Below are 27,337 nucleotides of genomic sequence, written 5' to 3'. Positions count from 1 at the left end.
TATCCAAGTCAGAATTGTTCCCGCTTACACCCAAAACTAGAGAAATGTCGGATACACATGGATTTAAATGGTCACCTATACATATCCGTTATTTGGGGATCATGTTTTCAAAAGAGGGGAGCACACTGTATACGGAAAATCATGGTGAACATTTACAATCCCTTACAGCTAAACTACAATCCTGGAGTAAGCTCCCCTTATCCCTATATGGGCGAATATCCTTACTTAAGATAACTGTATTACCCAAACTCCTATATCTCTTTTGCAACGTACCGATCTGGCTGGGCAGAGCCTTCTTTAATAAACTCAACGCTCTAACCACCACATTTGTATGGGGAGGGAAGACGCCTAGGTTGAAATGGTCCAAAATGATAGAACCCTTTGAAAAGGTGGGATTGCAGCCCCAGATTTTGAGCTTTATTACTTAACATCGCAGGCACACTTTGCGAGACATTGGTTTGACCCGGAAGACACAGCTCTACACATCCCCCTGGAAAGATTTGCAGCAGCCCCTATGGAACTACGAGCAGTCATGTTTGATCTTAAACGAAAAGCACCATGCAAATATAACCCTGTAAACGCCACTGCACGCGCATGGTCTATGATATACAAGAGGCTCACCCTTACAACCTTGTAAGACCCGGAAGTGCCATTATGGAACTTCCCAGGCATAAGCCCCACGTTTGAGAATGCCCTCCAGGGTGCTTGGGACCCACAAAAGCAATTTCGAATGCGAGATATGTTTCCGGAAGGGAAATACTGTGCTTTTGACGATTTTATCGGGCCGGCGGGTGGAGATCACCTTAAGCGATTTCAGTTTCATAGAATGAGGTCTGCCTTTGCCGCTAAATGGCCCTCGTTCCCAGAAGAACCGGCCACACGTGAATGTATTGCAGCCATGACAGAACCAGGTGGACATAGTAAAAGTCTGTCTGCGCTCTATAGCCTGGTCCAAACACACTCCAAGCAATGATATTAAAGGGAACTGGGAACGGGACCTGGGGGTGGAACTGTGTGAAGACACGTGGTTGAGATACTGCCAGTTGACCAAATATGTATCCATGAACTCAGGGCTTCAGCTCATTCAGTTTAAGGTTCTTAACCAGCTACACTACACCCCAGCCAAGTTAGCTAAATTTGTGCAAGGCCACACTGGAAAATGCCCTAAATTCGATACCCCTGATGCAGTGACTCTTATCACATGTACTGGGCCTGCCCACCAGTTACTGCATTCTGGGGGGAGGTAGCGGAGATCCTGGAAGACATCACGGTAATACCTGCCACACCTTCCCCACTGAAATATCTCTTTGGGGACATCGGTAAAGCTGCAACCACCACTAGACGATTGTTTAACTTGGCATGTGTGGTTGCAAAACGTAATATACTAAAATGTTGGAAATCAGTATATCCTCCAAGACGGCTGGACTTTTTGAAAGACCCGTCAATGGTCAACGAACTGGAGGAACAATTCATTATAACATTGCCATCGAGATGCCGTCCCAAAGACATATGGGCACTGTTCAGGCTAATTTTATGTAATATGATATCTGATGAAGATAATCCATCGTCACCACTCCAGTACTGTCATGCAATGTGAAAAGGTGCAATTTATACTGTAAATATGTACCTATGTTGTTGTGATTGGTGTGCTTCGCCCACTGCCAACCAGTTTAGTCTTGTTGTAACTCTCTGAACAAAAATAAAATAATTTTAAAAAAAAACATACGCAAAGGCGGTGGTCTGTTGGAAGGCATGCCTTTCTCACTAGAAAATGCATGCACAATACAGGGTGTAGCCACGTGCAATTTTGCAATTCAACTCTCAGTATTTAAGGGTGAACACTACCACCACACAAGATTCTCCTTTACTGCACCTGGTCTTCCATTTCTATGGACCCCCGCATATTTATTTTTTTTCCAAATATATTTTTATTGATTTTATACACTTAACATATAACTTGTGGCGTATGAGTTGAGAGCGCTGCGAGCAGCGTTACAGTGCTTATAAATACATGTAATAAACAGAAAGAACATAAACAACAACAGGTCAGAGAAATGTTCGTGGGGAAGGTCAGGGGGGGGAGGTGCGAAGATAGTAGCTCTCAGTTGGGTGAAGGTGAGCAGGGGGATTGTTCATGCATCAGACTCGTGGAGGGGGCGGAAGAAGGGTTCTGCAGAGGCCTGGACTTTCATTGTTTTGTCTCTGGGCTCTCGAGCAGGGGAGAAACTCACCCGGTCAACACCTCTGTTGTGCCCCTCCACCCTTCTTTTTCAGTCGGCTTTATCCATCCATCGTAGAGCGGGTGGTTGTCGGGCCAGGCCTGGGTATTTGAGTATAGTCCAGGAAAGGGGACCACGTCTGGAAGAATTGGTCTCTATTCCCAAATTGGAGGGCAGTTATTTTTTCTGCTGCAATTATGTTCCAGCATTTCGTCCACCACATTTGTACTGCCGGGCCCGTTGGATTTTTCCAAAGCCTAGCCACAGAAATCTTTGCAGCCGTCAGCAGGTGGGCGCATAGTTCAGCTCTGTTCCCTGATGGAGGGAATTGGCCCTTACCGCTTGATCCTAGTAGGACAATCCCCGGGTCCCATGGGATTGTCAGGCCTGTGATCTTGTTGATTTGGTCTAACACGGATTTCCAAAATTGGGTGGCCTTGGGGCATGTCCAGAACAGGTGGTATAGTGTGCCTTTGTCTGGGCATCCTCTCCAGCACGTCGATGGGATTGACGGATTGCATTTATTGAGCGTTTCTTGGGTCCGGTACCACCTGTAACATACCTTGAATGCCCCCTCCTTGTTGTATACACATTTCGAGCTTCTATGTGCTCTCGTCCAGATGTGGTCCCACTCCTCCGGTTCAATGGGCCTCCCAATGTCTTTCTCCCATTTGAGCATGTACGGCTCCTTCTGGGTCAGGTCCGTTATGTCGAGGATCTTGTAGAGGGTTGATATTCTGCCCTTTGGGGGGGGGTGCTGTGAGGGTGAGTTCCAGGGCTGTGAGGTCTCTGCTTCTGAGGTGCTTCATGTCCCTGCTCAGGAGAGCCAGTGACGAAGCTGTGTGTATCTGAACCTCTCTTTTTTCCGGAACGTTAAATTTCATCTTGCAGGCCTCGAAATCCAGAGGGTTTCCCTCCTCATAGAAGTCTTGCACCCTCTCCAGTCCTCCATCTCATGAAGTTCTTGGGGGTTGTAGCCCGGTGTGAATTCCGGGTTCCTCCAGACCGGGGTGAGTGGGCCTGTTGTGCTGCGGACTTTCCACAGCCGCACCGCCTTCCCCCAGCTCGCCACCGAGTTTTCGGTTGCCGACAGCGGCCCCTTGCCCTCACATTCGCTGGGCCGTTTCATGTGTGGTAGAGAGGTTTTTGGGGCTGGGCTCCAGGCCTCTTCCAGCTCCAGCCAGCGGGGTTTTGGGGTGGAGGACAGCCAGGCGAATGCATACGAGAGCTGTGCAGCCAGGATATATCTGGCATCAGGCGCTCCAAATCCTCCCATCGCCCGTCCTTGGAGCATGAGTTTCCTTGGGATTCGTGGCCGTTTACCTTCCGAAATATACCTCATAATGTTATTTTGCAACTTCTGGACAGCTTGTTTCGGGATAGTGGTGGGTAAGGCTGAGCACTGGTAAAGAAGTCTAGGAATAAGTTTTTTCAGGGCCGTGATTCTCCCGACCCAGGAGATCTCTCGTTTCTGCCATCGTATCAGGTCGCTCTTGAATTCTTTGAGAAGCGCCGGGAAGTTGGCTTTGTATAGTCTGCTGGGTGTGCATGGCAGCTGGACCCCTAGGTATGGTAGTTGCTTTTTCGCCCAGGGTATCAGATATTTTTTTTCCAAGTCTGTAGTTAGAGATCGAGGCAGGTTAATGCTCAGTGCTGTCGATTTGGATAGATTGACCTTGAATCTCGATGCTTCCCCAAATTCCATCAATTCCCTCCATAGGGCCTTCATATATTCCATTGGCTTAGTCAGCGTGAGGAGAACGTCATCGGCGTACAGGGCGGATTTATATGTTTGGGCCTTGATTGTCAGGCCTTGGATCTCTGCATTCTGTCGTACCCTGTTCGCGAATGGCTACATGGAGAGGGCGAAGATTAGGGGCGACAGGGGACATCCTTGCCTTGTGCCTCTTGAGATGTTGATTGTGTCGGACCTGGACCCATTGATTTAGTCTGGTGGAGGGATGCTGATAGTTCGCTAGTGTCCATTTAATCAAGTTCGGCCCAAAGCCGAAATGTCGTAATGTTTTTTGGATGTAAACCCAATCAAGCAGGCCAAATGCTTTGTGAGCGTAGAGGGTTAGTACCATCAGTTCCTCGATGACGTTTATAGTTCTCCTTATATTATCATGGGTGCTACGGCCGGGAATGAATCTGGTCTGGTCCGGGTGGATAATGGCTGGAAGCAGGGGAGCCAGCCTGGCAGCAAGGGTTTTTGTGAAAATGGTTGCGTCATAGTTCAGGAGGGTGATGGGTCTGTCGGAGGCACAGTGACTCCGGTCCCTTCCAGGTTTCAGTAGCAACGTGGTTAATGACTTCCATTGAGGGGGTGGTCGTTCCCGATTAACGAGTTGAAGAGGGCCGCCAGTTGGGGTGTGAGTATGTATGAACATTTCTTGTAAAATTGTGCCGTGAGCCCATCCGGACCTGTGGTTGAGTTCTTCAGGCCCGCTATGACCTCGCTCACTTCTGCCGAGATAGGGGCTTCTAGAGTCTTGAGTTGCGGGTGTGGGCCATCCGGGTGTGCCCCTGCTAGGTATTTGGCTTGTGCAGGTGCAGCCGTGGGGTAACACGACATGATACGCTTGTGATGTGCTGTCATGATATCTATTTTCTCCGTGTTGGAGTAGCGAGCAGTCCCTTGTGCATCCTGGAAACATTGGATAGTGTTTCTTGATGCAGCTTTTTCAATTTGTGGACCAGGAGCCGATTCACTTTGTTGCTGGTCCCCCGCATGTTTTGCTTTTATTTTTGCATCTAGACTGTTCTTTTGGCAGTGAAGTAAAGCCTTATGCTTCCACTACTGTCTTTTGTTCATCTGTTTTGGTGAAACTTACATGTCCTTCAGGCTGCCAGTAGTGGGAAACTTAGTTACTATTTGTAGTAACTTTTAGTTTTTATCATCGTACAATGCAGTAAACTCTTTGTTTTGCCCTAGATTTACGCTCAGGATTTTTGGTTACACTAGGTGTGCTAAATGGACAAGCTGGTGGCAGCTGTGACTTTTTACAATTTTTTGGTGCCTTTCTTTTTAGCCTTATGGTAGGTGGCTACCAACTGTGGCTAGTGGTCAAACATGGCCATGCCACAAGGTTTTGCGCTTGTCCTTTGGCCATCTTGCCTTCTTCCTGTGAAGCCAAGAGAATCCTTATATGGCCTTCCAGTGCCTGGCAAAGCAGAGGCTTTTGGCGGGCTATGTGCGTTTGCTGCCAACAAGTGGGCAGGGACTGTCTGGCCAAATCCACAAACTGGTGCTAGGGCAGAGGTCTTCAAACTGTGGGGCGCGCCCTCCAAGGGGGAGGCGCGGGAGCCCAGCATGAAATGTGCAAAAACAAAAAAAAACAAGAAAAAAAGGGGGTGGGGGGGTTTAGTTTGCAGGATATGGGCAGGGGCGGCTCACATGGTCGGATTGGACCATAAACAGCTCAGGAACATGAAAGTGTCCTGCAGTTGCAAATGGATATTCATTCCTTTAGGCACAGAATGTTTGAATAGTACCCAAGGGGGTGATTTTTGTTAAAATGTAAGCAAATTGTGATATTAAAGAATATTTATTCAGCAACAATGGTTCAAAACTATTAGCTGCATAGTGAAGTAACTCATTAAACTGGCCCACATTGGCCAAAAAGAGCGACCCATTTTGACTGGCCTCCACTAGCATTTTGCGTTTTTGGTACGGGCCCTGCCCTATTACCGTGCCAGTCTGAGCCTGGCCGCGTATCCATAATGGGCTAGGGGGCGTCCACCCAGTAGCCCCCTCACCCATTATGGAGGAGCCGAGGAGCCAGCCCAGTGAAACACCGAGTACTCCCTCAGCTGCTTTTTCCATCTGAGGGAGTGCTCCTGGGCTGGCTGAACTGTCAAAGGGAAAGACTGTTTCCCTTTGACAGTTCAGTACCCCAGCTGCACATGCTCACTGAGCTATGCAAGGCTGGGGGCGTTTTGCTTCGCCAGCCTTACATAGCTCATTGGAAATGCTGGCTGGGGCACTGCACGTCTGTATGTGAGGAGGAGCTCCTGCACCTCCTCGCACATACGGACAGAGCAACTTGGAGTGGGGCATTTCAGCACCCACACGCAGGTCCCTGCAGAAGGTATGTTTATGTTAATTTCTTTTTTTTATTTAAATATGTGTATGGATGCGTGTATGCTTGTATTAGGAATGAGTATGGTGATGGGTGCTCGTATGAATGATAGTGATTGCTGTGTGAAGGTGTGTGTGTTTGTTTTGGTCTGTTGAGCTGATTTTGGCGAGTTGGGGGTAAGGGGGGGGGAAGAGGGGGAGAGAAGGAGGGTTGTACAACAAAGGCATTTGTTGCATAATGCCCCTACCCACCTGCCAAAATCAGCTCTCCTTATGAGGCGCTTTGGAGCCCAGGCGACAGGGATGGTATTTTTTTTATCCATCATAGATGTCCAGTGAAAAATACCATGCTTTCCCCCTTGGCACCCCAGCACCAATTGTAAACTGATTGGCTTTTTAATGGGGGGGCCCGGCCTGCCCAAATTTTGGTCAGGGGGGCCCAGGCCAAAGAAGTTTGAAGACCACTGTGCTAGGGTGTCCGGTCAAAGTTTCGACTCAAAAGGGTCGAGTCAATTCGACCGAAAACAAAATAATTGCATTTTTTTTAAATGTATATATTTATTTTTTGCTTTAGTATAGGTAAAGAAAAAGGTTTACACCAAAAATTAAAAAAAAAAAAAAAATACGACCCTTTTGTCATTCATCCCTTTTGAGTCGAAACATTGACCTATAACCTTGTGCTAGTAGGTCTGAGTGGTGTGCGTGTGTGTGTTTCAGTCATTGCCTAATGGCAGTTCCTGCTTTTACCTGGCTTTTAGGGAAAAAAGGACCCCTGCACCCACCCTAGAGAGATCCTGGAAGAATCTGAAGGAACCAAGACTCCTGTCCAGCTGCAAGTCCCACGAGGAGACCGGAGACCCATTGGAAGGAGGCCCAGTGACCTTCTGCTGCTGTCCTGCGAGAGCCCCGTCTTGGAGGTGATCTTCAGCAGTCCTGAGGGGAGATCCATTTTCGATGCCAGCTCAGAGTCCTATGAAGACGAGCCTTCAGAAGTACCCCAAGACTGCCCTGAAGCTGATCAGCTCCGAGTTTGGGCTAGCATGCTGCAGACGTCGACGTTCCAAGTAGAGCACTGCAACTTCAGGGAGCCTCAGATTGTGATTCAAGGCTTACCTCTGCACAATTTCATGGTCTTAGCATCAAGGGGGATCGAGATAAGAGGGAAAGTCCGACCGCAGCAAGGGAATCCCTTTGTGTCACCATGCATCCGTGGCAATCATCTGAAACTGCTTACCTGCATCACGTCCTGTCCTTAAAGGGGCCCTGCATCGAGTTATTTTGCATTTCTAGAGACCTTGCACCACCAATAGTCCACAACCGGAGAACTGCTTGAACCAGCAACTTCTGGGAATCAAGGGCTGAGGCTCACAACGAGAAAAGTAAACTTGGACCCTCCTTAATCAACCTGCCAAGTCCTGTGAAGAATTGGGTTAGAAGGGCGGGAGTGAGTTGTAGCTCTACTTACCTGTACCCCAACTCCCTTTTAAAAATGTTGGGAACTTTTAGATTACTTTGGCTTTGTCATTGCTTAGTCACTCAAGCACTCCAAACGTTGGGAACATGTTTGTTAGTCAGATTAAGCTTGTCCTCCAACCATTGGAACTGTTCACTGGACCCCAGAGACCCTACCTTCATGTTTCCTGCTTCACAAACTGTATGGTATTTAGCTGAACTTTTGGGCACAAGGATCCATATTTTAGTGATGTACTTCTGAAGTTAGGATTTAATCTATGTGGATTACTAGTGTTTAAACTAATATTTACCTTCCTTTTCAGGGGTTTGATATGTATTTTGCCTGCTCCAGTAATTGTATAGATGTATCTCATTTTTAGTATTGCATGATATTTCCTGTTAGTGATTTTTCACTGTTATTTGACCAGAAGTAAAGAAGTATTTGCATCCCTGTTTGATGAAGTGTGTTCCTTGGCTTTTTCTTCCACTGTGTGTGGTCATAGTGGACCCTTTACAAGCTCAATACCTCTTGAGACATAGCCTAGACCACTCGCCTTGCTACCTTGAACTGGGTTGGTTTCAGCTCCCAGAGTTGTCCCTGTCACAATACTAGGTTGGCCTTCTACACATCTGTCCCCCAGGCCAGAGTATAAGCAATCAGTTCTAACACACCTAATGCCCGCCTCAGATTAAATTACTACTGCTCTGGAGGGGGGGGGCGCTAAACCACCTACTCAGCCCCACACTACTACTACTAAACCAGCAGCAATCCCAATCAAAAAAGAGGAAACCGGAACAGTCCGGCAGGTATACCTCCTTCACCTCTTTTTGTACCACAGGCCGAGTGAAGGCTATACCTTCAGGTGGTGTATGAGCTAGTAATGATAGCAGCCAAAACATTTTATGTACAATTGTTCCAAAACAAAAAGAATAGCCAATCAAGGTTCTATAAAAATAGAGAGACCATAATAAAATCAATGCAAAAACTAAAAATCACCACAAACCCACCCCTGTAAAAAAAATAAAAAAATAAAAAAAACGGAATGCAGAACTGTGTGAAAAGGCACTCATGATTGATTAGCACCGCTGTTCAGGTAAGATACTTGGCAACCTGATGAACAGATCAAGGATATGTCTGGAGAAAAACAAAAAGAGAAGGGGTCTTAAAAGTCACTATTCCCCAAAGAGTAATATATGTATAATTGTGTGATGTCATTATGCCATAGCCAGGCATGGCATATTTAATGATTTACATGCCACCAATCTGAAAAAGTCAAATAATTAGATTTGGAAAAAAAAAAGTTCATTTTTTTTTTAATTAGTAAAGTTTTAATTAGTAAAGGGCTTATTTTAAATTGGTATAGTTAAATAAGTGTTTTTAAAAATTAAAAAACGGGTTTGGGGGACCCCCACATAAAAATCAAAATTCAGAACTTGTTTTACGACACTTTTGTGTCGAAACTTTCACCAGTCGAAACGTTGACTGTAGAAACAGTCACTTTGAACCACAATCAGGCATGCATGTGATGTTTGAACCTACCCTGTGCCAAGAGGCCGTCTCAGCAAAGGTACATATGTGCACTGCCATTTTGGCATGGAGCATTTATAAAAGAAGGGTCTGATTAGCAAACTAAACTGCCCTTTTAAAAACAGAGCTATCTGCATCATTTTAGATTAACAAAAACCCAAGAAAGAGGTTTTACATCATCGAAGATGGCAATCCGCTACAGCAACCCAAGGTACCTGTGACCTCTTCATCCTAGCAGAGTCCTCTGTAAAAAGCAGAGTTGGCCTGCCTATGGCTGAGTTACGAGCTTGTGTACCTAGGGTTCACCTTGCTGTCCCCCCACCCCCCGTTATCATAAGTAGGAAATTGTAACCATCTGTGGGAAGAAAACGGGCGGTATTTGTACAAAAGGGTCTCAGATGCTGTCCGTTGACTTAAAGGGGACTACTTCCCACAGTGTGTCTGGCAGAATTCAAAGACTTCAGAAAAGCAGGGTCAGATGGGCCTACTTCCCACAATGGGTCTGGCAGAATTCAAAGGCTTCAGAAAAGCAGGGTCAGGTAGTACTTGCTTAGGAACTTACAAAGCAAAGGACATCCTCCCTGAGCATACTCTAGCTTCCCCAAGAACGTAAAATACAAAAAAAAAAGATTAATTACAGGAGAGACATTGTAAAGAACTTAACGAGAACATGAAGCAGCCAAGGGGCTATATAGTGTTTTGCCAAACAATAGCTGGAAGTGGCAAGGTACCTCACCTCAACTCAAAGAATATAAGTGGACAACCCAACCCTGGTTAAGCAGGGTTTGAAATTGAAGGGAGCTGCAAGCCATTTAGCTCCTGTGTGTGCCCTTGAAAAGCCTGGTTAGCTTGACACCACCAGCTACCAGGGGCTACATTTGGCTCCCAAGACCAACTGCTGCCGAACAAACACACCCATGTGAATTTAACTATGTTTTTGGGACAGTCTATAAATAAGGAGTATGACAATTATTCAACATTTAAAGCATAAGTGGTCATAAATCATGGTCAAAATTATAGGTTTCCATCTTATGTGGAGGTGAGATTTGCGGAACGCCATGTTGGCATTGCATCGTTCTTAGTGTCTCAAAGGATGTATATATTAATAATATATATATAAAATCACCGAAACTAACATATGGCAAAGCCTGGAACCGAACTTCCGATTTACGAAACCCATTCTCCCCTTTTGCAGAAACATAATATGGCGAAATAGATTTTTTGCCAAGTAGTCGCAGTGACTGAAGTGGCAAAGTAGGTACATGCAGATTAATCTTGTTGCCAGCTCAAACCCTCCCCACTCCCACCTAATGCTTAAAATGGGTCGGTCCTACATGGCCCTCAGTCCCTGCATTTGTTATTTTTTAGCATTTGAGTACCTGCACTTCTCAACGCCTGAAAGAGAATACCGGTACTCAACTATTTTGCGAGGTGAAAAGGGTGGCCCACGGGGGAACGCGAAGCGTTTCCCCCTGGGGTGTATTTTGGCGATGCACACCGCCAGCGAGTGGCCATGGAGGGTAGAGCGCCTCCCGGGGGGTACTTAAGCCTTGAATGAAGGTCCGGGAGGCAGGCGACGGTTGGACTTTCAGATTGATCAGTCCTGTCGCCTGCTCCCAAGCCTTCCCTATTTGGGCTTGCGAGGGGAGGTTTTGGAGGTGAGGAGTGGAGCAAAGTAGCTGTAGTGGGTTTTAAGGTAGGCAGTTAACTATTTTGTGCATTTTAGCAGAGGTACCGTAAACAAGGTACCTCCATTTCTTACTTGTGTAGGCGCTCCGCTTTCTGGAGCCATGTCGTGTCCTGCGGGGGTGGGTTGCATTCCAAGCTTTGAAGTGTAGACTTTGGAGCGGAACGTTTGTTTTTCTGTTTCTTGGGGTCGTAGGTTAGTGTGATGGGGTTTCCTTTCTGGTGTCAGGCACTCTATGTGACAGGTTTTCTTTGTGTGGGAGGGTTATAAAGGGCTTCTGTCAGATTAAACAGCAATTTGCTAATTGCTGTGCCCACGGGGTAAAGTTCAGGGAGGAAGTCTTCTAGCTGGGTGTTTAAAACGGGCTGCAGCTTCACACGCGGTCTCTGCTGTGTCCGGGAGAGGCAGTGCAGCCCTGTTAAAGGAGCTGCGTTCCTTTTAGGGAGTCTTCAGTTTTGGCTCCTCAGTGCTCTGGCTGAGCTGTCTTCGGGTGGGGGATTTTCAAGGGGCAATCCTTATCAGTTTTGCCCTTTTAGGGGGTTGGGGGTGCATAAAAATAAATAAAAACATTTCTTAATTTAGCATCCGTTATTTTAGGACAGTTCGCATTCTCTGTGACATTCAGTTAGGGTTACTATCTACTATTTTCTCCTGTTTCTGCGTTTTCGGTCTGGGCAGGCTGTTACAGGGGATAAACAATTTAATAAGTTTAAAAGACACAATACATTAATTTGGCAGGCCTGTTATTTTGGCTACCTGCCAGTTTTTTCGCTGCAAAGTTTGTTCGGCTTTATCTGTGGGGGGCCGCTGTCGGCATACTTCTGGCACAGAACCCCCTTTTTTCTCAGTGTTTCAAAGGGGGGGAAAAGGCTCGGGGCTAGGTAGGATTTTCAGCGGGCATTGCGCAAGTGTGCAGCGGTACTGCTTAAGGATGGTGGGACAGGGAGCTAGTAAGAAGGGGTTAGTAGATGCCAAAGGAATGAGGGAGGCCCTAGAGATTATTAGCAGGGCATCGAAGGCCCAGCTGGAAGGGGCAATGGTGGAGGTTACGGGAGAAGGGGAGGAAAGTAGGGGCAGGCTGCAGCGTAGAGCAGCGGCAGATGGGGCTCTCGCGGCAGTGGTGGCTTGCACCCCCACGGCGGGGAGAGGGGAGGTTTGGGAATCCAGGGGCAGGCAGATGAGGAGAGAGATAGATAGGAGAGCGTCCGGGGGAGAAATTATTTCGGGTGGGGAGCCAGAGAGGGAGGGAGTCAATGATAGCCGAGGGGAGATTAGGAGTGCTCAAAAAGAGGTTAGTCAAGGGAACAACGGTGGGGGCGGTGATGGGGCACAGAAGGGGGTGACATGGCAGAGGGGAAAAGGGGGTAAATACCTGCAGAAGAGTGCAGGTGGGGGAAGGAGGGAGAGGTCCCCATCAATTGAGGTTAGAGAGGGGCGCGAAACGCCCCCCCCGGGTAGGAGGAGTGAGGGCAGAGGGCGCTGTGCAGCCCCCGCTGTTCAGGTGGAGGTAGAGGGTTTTAGAACGGCCCCTCCTCAGTCAGCGCAAGGAGAGCCTAGAGGGTGCAGCACGGCCTCTAGCGGGGAGGATTACAGGGTGGAGGACGGCATGCCTCGCCCGAGAGAAGAGGACCAGGCAGGGGTTTCTGAGGCCCCGCCGAGAAGACGTCAAAGGAGTGGCGAGGCGGACACCCCGGGCTCGCAGGAAGAACATCAACTCAACTCGGGCATGAGTTTACATCCACAAATGTATTTAAGGGGTGATGAAGTTGGATTGGAGGATTATGGGGGCAGTGAGAGGAAGAAGTTTATAGGACTGTAAGGGATAGGGGGGGAGGAGAGAAGAAGTTTGAGGTGGGATTGGGAAAGACAGGTGCAGGGTGGTCGGAGGAACAATTGGCTGGGCGAATCTGCTGACTGTTTTGGCCCCGCAGTAGGAGCCCTCTAAGAAAAGAGATGAGGAGCAGCGGTGTGGACGCCAGACCACAGACGGGCTGTGTGGAAAGAGGTGAGCGGGAAAGGGAATGGTCATCTGCTTGGCAGAGAGGGGACTCGTGAAGGGGGACGGGAAATGAAGGGTCTGGCCTGCAAGGGGTAAGGAAAGAAGTTGGTGTACAGTCCATTGGAGCCTTGGGGGATGAGAAGGGCATTTGCTCAGTGGAGGTTCAAACGGACAAGGTGGTGGAGCAATTTGTGCTCGAGGTGCAAGTTGCAAAAGAAAAAGGAGGTTGAAGTGAAAGGCAAGGAGAAAAAACTGCCGTACATGGGTATCACAAAACCTTGGGGGCGCACTTGAGGGCAGCGACCAGGGAGAAGATTCAGGCGGGGGAATTTGGAGATGTTTTTAAGCTGCTCCATAGGGAAGTGAGAGCAAAGGAGGGGTCTAAGGAAGAAGAGAGGGGTCTGGCTTCGCGCCCAAGGGTCCCATTGACTTGAGAATTGGATGTCAGCATTTATCATTTATGCCAGCGTATATTGTGAGAAATTCCCAGAGCGATGCGTGGCTCTGCTTAGATATATGGACGTAATTAGGAAGGCTTTCACAGGCTTTGGGGGTTTTGCCTGGGTACGCTATGATGAGGAATTCAGAGCAAGAATGGCGGAGGACAGTCAGACTGTTTGGGGGGAGATAAGACATGAATATTTGGCTGCAATGGATGGCTCTGATGAAGACTGCCCCGACATTGCACACAGCAAGTGGGCTGCCTTTGCCTTACAGGCCCTTTCTTGGTCGCCCCGCCCATGAGGGGGTGTGGGGGAGGAGGCAGAAGACAGCCCTCAACAGCATGTTGGGCGCTCAATAAAGAAGGCTGCACGAGGTGGATGTGCAAATTTAAACACGAGTGCAGCAGGTGTGTGGGTCGGCATCCAGTTACAGATTGTTTTCAGGCAGGGGCCAGGGCGAGTAGCGGGGCAAGGACCGCATGCCAGGTAAATTGGGGTGTGCTGGTAGGTCGGGCTCCGTTTATCGTAAAAGGAGGGGGGGGCACAAGGTTTGATGAGAGGTTTTGGGGGCGATCCAAAGGGGGAGGGAGAGGGGTGAGGAGGAAGACGTGTAGGTAGGGCAGGGAGGGCCGCAGGGGGGATGTAACTGGAAATTGTTAAGGGGTGGTGGCCGTTGTTTGGAGGGCATGGACGACGGTGGCGAAGCCCTCACGCTTGCCGCATGACAAGGTGAGTAAGCTTCAGGGGCATGGACGGAGGTGCGGGAGCACCTCTGGTGCAGCAGGGGGAAGTGATGAGAGGGGTATGCATGGACGGGGGTGCAATAGGGCCCCTGGTGAAGCTGGGGGAAAAAGTGGAGCAACGAAGCAAGGTGCTGGAAGAGGAATTTATATGGAATGGACTGCATGGACGGGGGCGCAGGTTTGGCTCCTGGTGCAGCGGTCGCGAGGAGTAAGGCAGAAAAGGGGCCTGCATGGATGGGGGTGCACTAGGGCCCCTGGTGCAGGTGGGAAACAGGTGGTAATGGACACAAGGAGCTTGAAGATTAGTTATATGGAATGAACTGCATGGACGGGGGTGCAGGTTTGGCCCCTGGTGCAGGGGGGGCAATGCAGGGCCATATTAATAAGGTGATGGAAGGTGGGGGCAAGGGTGAGCAGGAGGGTAATAGATTAGAGGAAAAAGGGGGGCTAAGTGGGTTTAGGTGTATTGTTTAAAGGTTAGGTGAAAGGTGCGAAATATAGGGGGACAGGTAGGAGAGGACCGGGGGTGTTTTCGGAGAGGGATAAGGAGATGGCCAGGAAGGATAGGGTACTGAGGAAGGTGTTACTAGTGGTGTGGGAAAGGTTTGGAGGCTAGAACTCATTCATTTAGGAGGGGTGCAGCATCTGAAGGTAACAGGCTGGGCTATTCAGAGGATTAGGTGAAAAGGTTGGGACGCTGGAAGTAAGGGAGATATCGGGACCGGGGCAAACGGGATGTCTTTATAGAATTTTTCAGTAGGTAGCAGGAGCGTTGCACTTATTAGGATGTTGTTGATTTGTAAGTGATTTTGTAATTTCTTTTTCAGATGCTGCTAGGAGGTCGGGTCAGATGTCAAAAATCTGGTTTGTGGGACATTCAAGGGTTAAGTGGGCGGGGAAAGAAGCTGAGAAAAGGGTTGTTGGCAGGCAACTGGGTTGCAACTATTAAGATGTTGTGGTAAAATGGTCCGGGTTTGGGGGGCTGCGCTGGGATCAGTTGCTTCCTATGTTGGCTGGGTTGAGGGAAAGCTATGGGCCTCCAGATAGGGGGATTATTCATGGTGGGGGATTATTCATGGTGGGGAAAATGATCTGGTAAGGGATACGGGTGTGGCTCTTCTTAGGAAAATAAAAAGGGTTTTTGTTATGGGTCCGACAAGTGTGGCCTCAAGCATCTGTGTGGGGACTAAGTGGTTGCCGCGGAGAGTTTGGAGGGGAGCGAGAAATGAGGGACCGATAGAGCGGGCAAGGAAGGGGATAAACAGAGGGATGGTAGAATTTTGTGCATCAGTGGTGATACAGGTTTTGGACCGTAAGGCGATAATTTAGGAAGGATTGATGAGATTTAGAGAGGATGGTACACTTGCTGGTTTTGGGGGAATAATCATTATCTGGCAGACTTGAGCTCTTGGCTGGGAGATTGGTTAAGGAGTCGGAGGGAAGGAGAACTGTTGGGGGAGGGGGTGGGGCAGAAAGAACACCTCGGTGGAGGGTTTTTCTAGTGCCGGGGGCATGGCCCTTTTAGATGTGGGGGGAGGGAAGCACAATGGGGGAATGGCTTGGGAAAGGATGGGGTGGTGCTGTTTGCACAAGTGGGTCACCCCGGGGGAACAGGTATTGAGCCTGGAGGGGCATGGCCCCGGGAAGAAAGTGGGACGCCTGGAGAAGGGGTAAGGAGACGGTAGGGTCCAAGGGATAGTTAGGGTTGAAGTGGTTTTAATTGTCGGGGGAAAATGAAAATGTTTATTTAATTGTTGGTTTAAAATAGTTCTTTAGTCTGTAAGGCCATGGAACCAGGTAAGCGTTTAATTGTAAGCTTTGGCCCGTCACATTAAAGCAACCTTTTCCACTTTTAAATGAGTCTGGGTTTCTGTTCAGTAAGCCAAAATGACAGCTTCCCGCACCATTCCCACTTTACCGTAACGTAAAGGGCTGAGCTTCTGCAGCCTTTGCTGGGGAAAGCAGCCGCCCCTCCCTCCATCCCTCCCTCTCTCCTCTTTCCACCACTGGTCTCCCTCAGGGCCCACCCTGCAGAACAAAAGGAGACAACATGCATCTACTGTGCTCTCAGCACACTAGGTGCGGCTAAGTGGGCTTCACCTGTTACCATTGGTGCCCTTTGATGGAGCAGGGATTGATTCGGAAAGCCTGGGACAATGACCTTTTAAGATGCTTCTTCATTATTAGCAGGGCCTTTCTAATATGTAAGCGATTGGAGTTGTGATGGAACGTTTTTGACTGAAAAAGTCGCACACAGCTCCTGTTAGCTACCAAATTTCTTATTATGCAATGAAGGCGAGAAATAATAAATCTTCCCCTTCTAAAGCTTAGCTTAGTTTACGGGCCATGATATTGGCCAGTTGAATAGGAAAAAAAGAAAGCCATTTAATGTAGTCAAACTTTAACACAATACATGACAACAAACTGGAGGTTTGTGTGAAAGGATTTCAGATACACTGCTTTACCAAGGTGTGTGCTCCATGACACACAATTTAATCTCGCTGGGATGTGCCTGCAAACAGGGTGTGCCTAAAAAGGGACCTGTGCTTTAGGTGCAGTGCCGAAACCACTGGCGCCAAATGTGCTGCGCCGGAATGCCTGGCTTTGTAGCTTGGGGAGTACCTGCACTTCTATTTAAAGCACCGCTCCCACCTCCAATGCTCTCCCTTAGCCGAATACTTCAGATCAGGTAAGCGGGCCAGCCTCTATTTCCGTTTATCTGCGGTTGTGTTTGAGATGACCTCAGTCCGATAGGATTGTGGTGGCTGGTCTCGGTGTTTGCTGTGCATACAGACAATGTATTTGAGCTGATAAATTATCCTGGTTTCAGGAAGCCTGGGCAGGGGCATGGGCTTCTGCTCTCACTGCCAGAGCCTAGACGCAAGACCTAGCTAGCCAACACTGCACAGTGGGAACCCCGCAGCTCCAAAGCAGGGGCCAGTAACCCCTGCCTTAGGGTAGGCAAGATAGGGAGAGGAGCCAGGACAGTAGGCTGCCAACGGCACAGCCAAGGTCAGGGGAAAGCAAAGGCACACACCCTTACCTCCCCCTTCCCCTCAGACTCCTGGAGCCAGGCAGGACAAGGGGCAAGGTGGGAGCAATACGTTAGACAGCCCACCAAGGAAGTGCTAAGCACCCCAGGGCAGGGCAGGCAACACACACAAGCCAACAACAAAGGAAGCACCTCTGGGTGTAAAAGGCTGTCAGTGCCAGCCGGCCAGGAGCTGGACACAGCCCCACACAGGCAAAGCTCAGGGCCATCCCCCGGCACAACATGAGGAGCTGCATTTGCAGCAAACATCTGTTTGTGACTCCGCACCGAGCACCAACTACCTTGCTTCCACCACTTTCGTTTTCCCATAAGCCGCCCACCCAAGAAAAAAAGGGAGAGAAGAACGAACAGGGCACCGTACAGGGACCACACTGTTGTGGGATCATAACCTCGTGTCCAAAAGTACACATTTTGTTTAAGCTTATTATGATTGTTTTGTTAGTATCACATAATGATGTGCAATAAAAGCCCACTGCCTTATTACCAACAATCAATGTTTCGTGTGGTATATGGGGGCGGGGCATTAGATGCCAGCTGTCTACCTTTGTGTCCACCGGTCTGGTTGAGCTCTGGCGGCCACCCACGCGCTGCCTTTGCCAGGGATAGGTCACCGTGGGGCCTGCGAGACCACAACGTGCAAGTGACGGGGCCGGCCCCTGGCACCAGTCCTGCCGTCTGACACACACACACACACACACACACACACACACACACACACACACAGCCTCAGGCCAAGAAAGCAGTTTAACGGGCGTGCTGGGCGGGCGCAGAGATGTACGCTCCAGAAATACTGGAAGTGACAGTGGGAAACAAAAGCCATCCTAGGAGGAAGGGAAAGAAAATGAAAGTATATCGTGCTCGCAGTCAGTAGCACCCATCCCTACACTACTCCTCCCTGCTTTCACGGAACATGTCTCGAGTCAGCCTGAAGCTCCCCAACCCACGATCAGTCTGTAAACGGGCTCCTTCCACTTACAAGCCACACATGTAAACCTGCCTAGGGGCATTAGATGACAGCTGCGCCTCTACTTCACCAGGAGAAGAACGTCATGGGAGTCAACATGATATAAAGAGAATGGAATCTGAAATTACGCAATGCTGTTACTGGTGGTATAGCAAAGGTATGTCCGTTTGCTAAATGGAATGTACTGTACGTATGACTAATTAAGCTTTGTAGATCTAGTCAAACGGCAATACTGGGAGTTACTCTTGATTTCAAGAACATACACATTTTTGTATACAAGAAGAAAAATAGACCAAAAAAATAAAAAACACGAAAATACTAGCCCGCCCCAAACAAATAAAGAACAAAAAATATCTAGGCCTACAGCGGATTTCATCGTTTGCATCGAAGGGGGCGGTTTGAAGTTTGTTTGGAATGGACGGAGGCAGAGAGCCGAGCCCCCTCGCTTGTACCAAGCGCTCTTGAGATAAGTCAGTCAGGCCACACAGAGCGACTCACCTGCCTTCAAAGAAAAAACATCCAGAAACCGTCCGTCTTGAAGGCAGGGATCCAGTTGGTTAAGTCCGCCCGAAAAACACCAGAGCAGGTATGATCTAGCATGAGCCGAGGGAGTCAGGAGGAGCCTCGAACATGGCCCATACTACCGCTGGGGAGGACAGGCAGAGGCGCGGAGGAGTGCCGTGGTGTCCCTGGAGAGCGGCGCAGTCAAAGAAAACGAGAGAGGCTAGTGTGAGGTGCGAGAGCTCCACCGGGCGCATAAGCCAGGGCAGAGGCACACACGAGTACGGCAGCCGCAGCACTTCCTGCTCCGACTCCTGGACAGGAGCCAAGGCGCTCACACCTGCTCCAGTCCTCTGTGCACCGCACAACTCACTCCCACTGACTCCTACGGTGAAGAGTCGCAGGCCCGCCCCCGCTCTTAGGCCTCCAGGTAGTTGCGGGCGGGGCGGAGTCTTCCAGCACACGAACCAAGAGCAGAGGCCCAGGTAATGCACACCAAGATTCCCCTCCCCCGCCAAAGACTCGCACGGATATGGAATGCAGAAAGCGAGTAGGCGCCGGCGGGCAATCTCAGCACGGACCTGTACTTCATGTGCTCCACTCACGTGAGTGCTAAAGCCATGGGTCGTGTCTAGTTCCCATCCGATAGACGGACCACAGCAACGACCCACCTACTCTTCTTCACCCAACGTCATGATTGTGATTTTCGGGAGCAATTTCAGTGAGCGGGAATGCTTGGCTGCCGGTGCAAGAAGTGCAACCGGAATCTGCGTGCCTTTGCCTTGCAGTTGCAGCGGGCATTTTAACACCAAATGGAACCGAGCTGGAACTGGAGAAGCTTTGGCTGCAGCCTGCAACAGCAGCAGGAATCGCGGAAAGGCTTTTTGTAACCAAAAGCGTTGTCAGCCTATGCCAGTGGCATATATGGGACAGTGTCCTACTAGTAGTAACCAGTGTTCTCCGGGTAGTACCCAGAAGCGTTGTCAGCTTGTGCCAGTGGCATATATGGGACAGTGTCCTACTGGTAGTAACCAGTGTTCTCCTGGTAGTAGCCGCCTGGTGAGCTAAGGAGGGCTGGTTGCAGTAAACCAATGGTGAGTATGGTAACAATGTAGATTTTAGGAAAGTTTTAAGGAGAAGTAAGGTCCTAAGGTTTGGGGGCATTGATGGCAGCGGGAGCCACCATCAAAGCGTGGCGGAGTATCGGGGCGGTCCTAGCCAATGAGGGACTTCACGCTGCAGCTGCAGCGGCTCGGGATTGGCCGGGCTCGAGCCGATCCCTCGACGGGCACTGACTCCCTTACTTAGGCCTTTAGGCCAACAATCTCCTGGTCAGTGCCCCTGAGTGTCCTGCTGGTAGTACCAGTGTAGCTGGAATAACCAGCAGTTTTTGTCAGTTTGGCCAGTGGCTAAAGAGGTGACATGGTTCACCCGTATCTGACTGTTTGGCCAGTGGCTAAAGAGGTGACATGGTTCACCCGTATCTGACTGTTTTTTGTGATGTGGCTGGGACCGTCCCAAGTTGTCTTGCTCCAAATAAACTGTGACCTTGTGTTTTCCAAAGAACTTTAAAAAAGTTGTCTGTGTATTCATTTCAATGTACTATTATTCTGACCTAAGGAGGTGGGGGTGTCCAATGGGGATCTCCCCGCTAAGAGGCTGACCGGCCCCCGCAGGGGGCGCTAGAGGGACAGCCTACATAGCGGGCTGTCCCCTCTGGCCACCCCCTTCCGGTTGCTGGGCATGCCTCTCCTCTTCCTCCCACCTCAGCGAGGCGGAAGAGGTGTCCCCGGGGACCTGGCTTCCGGTCAGATCTCCCCGGGGACACTTATAAGGGCGGGAGCGGCAGGCCATCAGTCTTTTGCCCTGCAGCTCCCGCCTAGTGTTAATCCCCACCCACCCACGCCTGATAGTAAAGTCTTGGGGCAAACAAGTCGAAGGTCGGTAAGATTTGGAGTGTAACCAAAAGCGCTGTCAGCCTGTGCCAGTGGCATATATGGGACAGTGTCCTACTGGTAGTAATCAGTGTTCTCCTGGTAGTAACCAGAAGCGTTGTCAGCTTGTGCCAGTGGCATATATGGGACAGTGTCCTACTGGTAGTAACTGGGAGTTAATACGTGCAGACCGGTGGTAGAGTAGGATCAGGGTGAGGCTTTCGCATCATCAATAGGAGTGATAAGGTGAACAGAGTTAATTAGTGATAAGATAAGTTTAGTGTGTTGTATGAGTTGTTCCTAATTCTCTTCTCTTGTTACAGGCGGAGTATCGGGGCGGTCCTAGCCAATGAGGGACTTCACGCTGCAGCTGCAGCGGCTCGGGATTGGCCGGGCTCGAGCCGATCCCTCGACGGGCACTGACTCCCTTACTTAGGCCTTTAGGCCAACAATCTCCTGGTCAGTGCCCCTGAGTGTCCTGCTGGTAGTACCAGTGTAGCTGGAATAACCAGCAGTTTTTGTCAGTTTGGCCAGTGGCTAAAGAGGTGACATGGTTCACCCGTATCTGACTGTTTGGCCAGTGGCTAAAGAGGTGACATGGTTCACCCGTATCTGACTGTTTTTTGTGATGTGGCTGGGACCGTCCCAAGTTGTCTTGCTCCAAATAAACTGTGACCTTGTGTTTTCCAAAGAACTTTAAAAAAGTTGTCTGTGTATTCATTTCAATGTACTATTATTCTGACCTAAGGAGGTGGGGGTGTCCAATGGGGATCTCCCCGCTATGTACTTCATGTGCTCCACTCACGTGAGTGCTAAAGCCATGGGTCGTGTCTAGTTCCCATCCGATAGACGGACCACAGCAACGACCCACCTACTCTTCTTCACCCAACGTCATGATTGTGATTTTCGGGAGCAATTTCAGTGAGCGGGAATGCTTGGCTGCCGGTGCAAGAAGTGCAACCGGAATCTGCGTGCCTTTGCCTTGCAGTTGCAGCGGGCATTTTAACACCAAATGGAACCGAGCTGGAACTGGAGAAGCTTTGGCTGCAGCCTGCAACAGCAGCAGGAATCGCGGAAAGGCTTCGGCTGCCAGTGCAAGTGCTTTTGGCATGCAGCGGTTACGGTGGGCACTTTCTTCGGGATACCGGGACGTTTCTGCAAGACCCCTGATAGAGCGTTGGACTTCGTCTTGTCCCTCATCATCATTTTTCTGAGCGGGAATGGGAAGGCTCAGGCTGCAAGTGCATGACTGAGGCATTTTTCTTCGGGATACTGTCAACAAAACGCTTCCTTCTCCCCCTTTTCCAGCCCCTGGGAGCTTACCCACAAGAGGTGAGCTCCTTACCTGGTTGTGCTTATCCTTCTTTTCGTTGGGGTACTTATACCCCCTTGGCCCATTGTTGTACTACTGGGGGGCAGGACTTCCTCCTGCCCCCCTGCTTTTCCTCACACCTTTCCCCATGTGTGTTTGGGTTCCCTTGGCAACGCCGCGGGTGTGGGCGCCGCTTGGCTGCCCCTCCCCTTGCAATTCGCGCCGTTTGGTACCCCCACCCCGCGCCTAACCCCCCAGGCCCTCTATCGTGCCGCACTTTGTGCCGCCCGTGGCCTGGGGCATAGGCTGAGTAGTGTGGGCTCCCCTTCGGTCTAATTCTTCAACCCTGGTACCTCTAATACAGCAATAATAAAACAGGGTTTTTATTTGTGGAAAAATTATGGCCGTAGGCTTGTTTATTTTCTACAGAAAATTACACCAAACAATAATCATAACAACCAACAATGACACCAACTCGCTTTTGGGCACTTCGTGTCCAGGGGGTGTAGCTGTCCAGCCCTCTCCTTGGCTAGTCTTAGTTACCCGGGGCATCCGTTCCTGGACATGTGCCGCCACACCTGAGTGGGTGTCGCCTCGGCTGCTCAGGTCCCCCCAAAAAGCGCCCCTACCTGCAACCTCGCTCAGCTAAGGCTCTAAAAATGTTATCTGTAAAAATTCCCATTCCTTTGTTGGATAGGTGTACCTTGTCCCGGTGGAACATCTCTGGGTTGTTCTGCGACAAGCCATGCTTTATAAACTGAAGCCCCATACTCCTACAGTACTTTTCTACTGACTTGTTGAGCTTTTTCCTTGCAATTTCGATTGCATGCCTCCTGTGCTCACCGTACCAGACTCTGCGGGTAACTATCTCAGACATAAAAATTTCGGTTTTCCACAAGCAGTGTGCTATAGCCCTTAGGGACTCGCACATGGTGCGCAACAGTTCGCCCTTTTTTGTTTTGACCAGGTCATTTCCGCCAAGATGGATTCCCAGATACTCCGGGGGGTCCCTAAACCCGATCAGGTCCGATAAACGATCGTGAATGTCCTCCCAATGCATTCCTGGGAGGCCCCACCAGGATGTTATTGTCTTTTTAAAATGCAGGCCCTCTTTGAAGTCTTCGATCCACCTGCCTGCCCGTGTTACAAATGAATGGCCGACTATACAATGCTGACTTGTAGGGGCTCGTATCTGCATTGGGTGGATAGGAGAGAAATCATATCAAGTTTTCTCTTACATATCTTTTGAAGCATTGTGACCTCCACCCCCCGATTTTCTTTACTCCTTTTGCTCCCAAACCTCCTGCCCATGCCGACGTGGCTGCCCCTATTCTAAAAGAGTGGGTCCCAAACTCCACTGCATCCCACCCTGCTTCTGCTATAGTTTTCTTTAGCACTGCTTGGAACTGGTATCTGCTGAGCGCCCTGCTGTCCCTGTGTATTAGTAGCTGCCCCCCGACTTCCGGCCGTACCTCGATAAATTCCTGGGTGATGCACCTGGGACAATGCTCCCTATCCTTAATGCAATTCAGCTCTATTGTTCTACCTTTCCCCATCTGGTCTGTTTTCGATTTCCTCAGTACTATTGACATGCCTTTGGATCCTATGCTGATGTCACCTCTTGCTAGCCCGTCCCCTGCAACTGTGTTGCGCGCTACCAGCTCCCCAATCCTAAAAGCCCCATAGTATGCTAGTGCAAATGCGGCCCTGAACAGCCTTGTCTCATAACTGTCGCTACACGTACTATGCAACAACTGTAACAGTTTAACCATTTTACCAAAATTCAGGGGTCTCCTGCTGTCTGGTTTCTTTCCCTCCAATTTTGCCCAGCCCTTCATTGCATATTTTATCAGTGGGCTAACTGTTAGGTCTGTCACCCCGGCCATCTTAGAGGTATATGCGACTGCGGCCAAATGTGCTGCCGCCCAGCTTTTTCTTTTCCCTTGTGCAAATGCTTTTTCCAGGAAGTCACACATTTTGGAGATTGTAATCTCCCCCACTTCTTGCAAACCAGTTTCCTTTAACACATTATTTACATGCTTCTTGTATTGCTTACCAGTTTTGTATGTTATGGCGATCCTGGCCAATCTTTCTATCACTTGACCTTGCACCTCCTTTTCTGAGTCAACCTTGTAGCTGACCGTTTTTTCTCCATTGCTTTTTATGGGACCCATGCCTTCTGTGGCGTGGGCGTTTTTATCCTGTTTGCATCCGGCCGCAGCTCTCGGAACTTGTCCCACTGGAAACGAGACAAGGCGTCAGCGACCACATTTGCTTCTCCAGCGATATGCCTCGCCTTTAAGACCACATTATTATTCAGACAACCCAATGTTATTGCCCTCATTAATTCCAATACCAGCGGGCATGATGTGCTTCCATTATTTATTACATGCACTCCTGCCATGTTGTCTGACCAAACATTGAGCTCTTTGCTATTTAGCTCTGCCTCCCATGCACACAGTGCTACCCAGATAGGAAACAGCTCAAGTAATGTAATATTACTCGTCCAAGCTGCCTCCTGCCATGCCTTTGGCCACTTTTCTGCACACCAGTCTGTCCCCAATATTGCGCCAAAACCAAATCCCCCGGCTGCATCTGTAAATAGGACCCTCTTGCTCTCTTCGTTTATTGGTGAGCGCCAGATCACTTCTCCGTTGAATGATTTAAGGAATACACACCATACCTCCAAATCTTTCTTGATTCCCCCGCCAATTCTGACTCTGTGGTGCCCCTCTTTCGCCCCTCTTGTTCTTTGTTCAATCCTTCTTTGGAATATCCTGCCTTGTGGTATAACCCTACCAGCAAAGTTTAGTTTACCTGCCAGTGATTGCAATTCCTTAACCGTGGCCTTATTCTTTCCTTTTAGGCTTTTGAATAGGTCTGTCACTTTTTCCTCCGGGATCCTGGACACTCCCCTTCGTGAGTCTATTTCTATCCCTAGAAATTGGATTCTTTGTGTTGGGCCCGTTGTTTTTTCTTCCGCCAGCGGGAAGCCCCAATCTTCTGTTAATGCCATGAATTTATTCAAGGTAGCCCTACATAGTTCGGAACCCTGTGGCCCCGAAAATAATAAATCGTCCAGGTAGTGAACTACTTGTGCCTCCTCCATCTCCTTTGTGAGTGCCCATTGTAAGAATGAACTCACTTTTTCAAAATATGCGTAGGAGATGGCGCAACCCATTGGTAGGCATTTATCAACAAAATATTCACCCTCCCAATGAATGCATAGCCACCTCTGTGATTCCCTATTGACTGGGAACAAGGGAAACGCTGACTTTATATCAGCCTTCGCCATGAATGCCGCTTTCCTCGCCTTCCTGACCACCTGTACTGCTTCCTGAAAATCTGAATAAGTCACTGACACTGCATTTTGTGGTATGCCATCGTTCACTGATGCACCTGGAGGGTATGATAAGTGGTGAATCAGCCTGAATTCGCCTGCCTCCTTCTTTGGGACCAGCTCCAATTGTGAGCATATGTATTTCGAAAAATGGGGGGGGGGATCTGTATGGGCCCCTTATCCTCCCCAGTTCTACTTCTTTCTTGATTTTCTGGCCCACTAACACTCTGTTCTCTAAAGCGGATTTCAGGTTTTTTGGGGTATTCTGGGACCCATGCCCTTCAAACGGGATATTGAAACCCTCCTGGAAGCCTCTCCTGATCATCTCTGCGACTTCTTTGTCTGGAAAAACCTGCAGCCACTTCTCCATTCTTTCAACCCTAACTGGCGTGGCCCCTTTCTCACCGTTTTTCTTAACTCCGTTTTTCCAGTACCCTGTGTGCACGGGATGCTGTTCTGGTACATTTTGTGGTACTATGTTCGCCCCTACAATTTTCGCATCTGTGGCTGAATTTGCATTTCTTGCCCCAGCTACATGGTACCCCATTCTCAAAGTTTCTACATTGCGCTGCCTCTGTCCTAGTTGGCCCATTGTTTCCCCTCAAACCCCCTTGTGCTGTTGGCAATATACTGTTCTGCCAACTTCTCTGTGAGCTGTATTGCCTGCTCCGAAAACTCTGATCCCTTGCTCTGTCATAATTGCTCTCGTATCTTCTGGTATTGTATTTCTAATCGTTTCTAAAATCGTTTTGCCAATATTGCCTCCTTCGATATCCTCCCGCACTACTCTGTTCCCTGGCGTCCCATTTTTCTTTTAGCACATTAAATATGTACAGGTTGAAGTTCTCCTCATCCCAACCTATATCTGGAAAGCAATCCATTTCTTTTCTAAATTCGTGGTCATATTCTTTCCATGCATCTCCCCAAATGCTTTGTAAACCTTCAACACCCTCTGCTGGTATGTTACCAGTGATAAACCGTCTTCTGGGTATTTTTGCAGTATGATAGTGGACATAATTTGGAAAGCCGCTGTCCAATTATCAAAAATCCTAGGTACTGGTGCCCTTTTCATTAAAACCTTCTCATCCTCCTTTATATCCTCTAATGATACATTCTGACCGCTCTTTTGTACATCTAGTAATGAAAAGATATCTATAAATTCTTTCCTCCATATTTTTTCCTTCACTTTTTCATTAATGTACCATGCCTGGGCCTTCATGGAACGCCCCTGGGCGTCTTTCCCGAACGTGAGCCTGCCATATTTTGTCATCACTGTGGCTGGTTCTTGTACTGCGATGTTTGTAAACCCAGCCGGCGCCACCGGTATGCTGGTGTTCACCCCCTGGGGAGTTGACCCTGGCGGAACCCCTTGTCCCCCCCCCTTGTGGGATGGGTACCCCGCTGTCTGCTGGGCTTGTCCCACCCGTCCCCTGACCGGCACCTGCCCCATCTGTCCTGGCCTTTTTTCGCTTATCTTTACATATTACCCCCTTCCATCTCACCCATGCCTTCAAATGCTCCCTTTCCTCGTCCTGACTACTATCCTCCTCCTCGGATGTCACTGCAACTTGTTCGACCCTGTGCTTTTTGTGTCGCTTTTCTTTTTCTTCCTGGGTTCTGGGTGACTTACCCTGAACCGTGATGCATTCTTTCAACATTTTAACAATTTTGTCCCCAATGTTATTATCAATTTTTTCTTTACCTTTTTTGTTGGTTTTCTTTTGCCTCTGTCAGGAACTGCGGGTGGAAGCTGTGGGAGCGCTGGAGGCATTGACTTTAGCTCTCCTACCGCTCTAGTCCTCATCCAACATGGCGGCGTCTAGTATATTACCAGACCCCGCCCCCGCGCTCATTGCGTTGTATCTGTTGTTCTTAGCACAACGCTCTGTGCGACTTAAACTACAGTACTTTTCCCTGTCAGTTTCGCTCTGACTTTCTTCCTTGTTTTTTCCGTCCATATCCCTTATTCCTGCCTTCCAGCTAAAGTTTGTTTCTTTCTCTCTTTGTGTACCTTTCCGGCGTTACTTTCCTTTGGCCGTCTTGCCGGTATTCCTACTTTCCGCGTCCCGTTTTGGAACCGGG

The 27,337-nt window shown here is 49.2% G+C and overlaps 1 protein-coding gene across 2 annotated transcripts in view; it reads right to left on the bottom strand.

The window, feature by feature from the left end:
* Nucleotides 1-19,169, bottom strand: part of PRRG2 (proline rich and Gla domain 2) — a 214,329-nt gene extending 195,160 nt beyond the window's left edge. The window contains exon 1 of one of the 2 annotated variants that reach the window (XM_069605176.1): nucleotides 18,667-19,169. The gene's annotated coding sequence lies outside the window, so the exon portion shown is untranslated. The remainder of the gene's footprint in view (nucleotides 1-18,666) is intronic. The other variant, XM_069605177.1, reaches the window with a different exon arrangement.
* Between the last annotated feature and the right edge of the window lie 8,168 nt (nucleotides 19,170-27,337).

This window comes from Ambystoma mexicanum, chromosome 1p (genome assembly GCF_040938575.1).
Source record: "Ambystoma mexicanum isolate Mex_15411 chromosome 1p, UKY_AmexF1_1, whole genome shotgun sequence".
NCBI classification, from domain to species: Eukaryota; Metazoa; Chordata; class Amphibia; order Caudata; family Ambystomatidae; genus Ambystoma; species Ambystoma mexicanum.
Note: the sequence above shows the minus strand (reverse complement) of the source record. Positions and strands in the feature narration are given on the sequence as shown.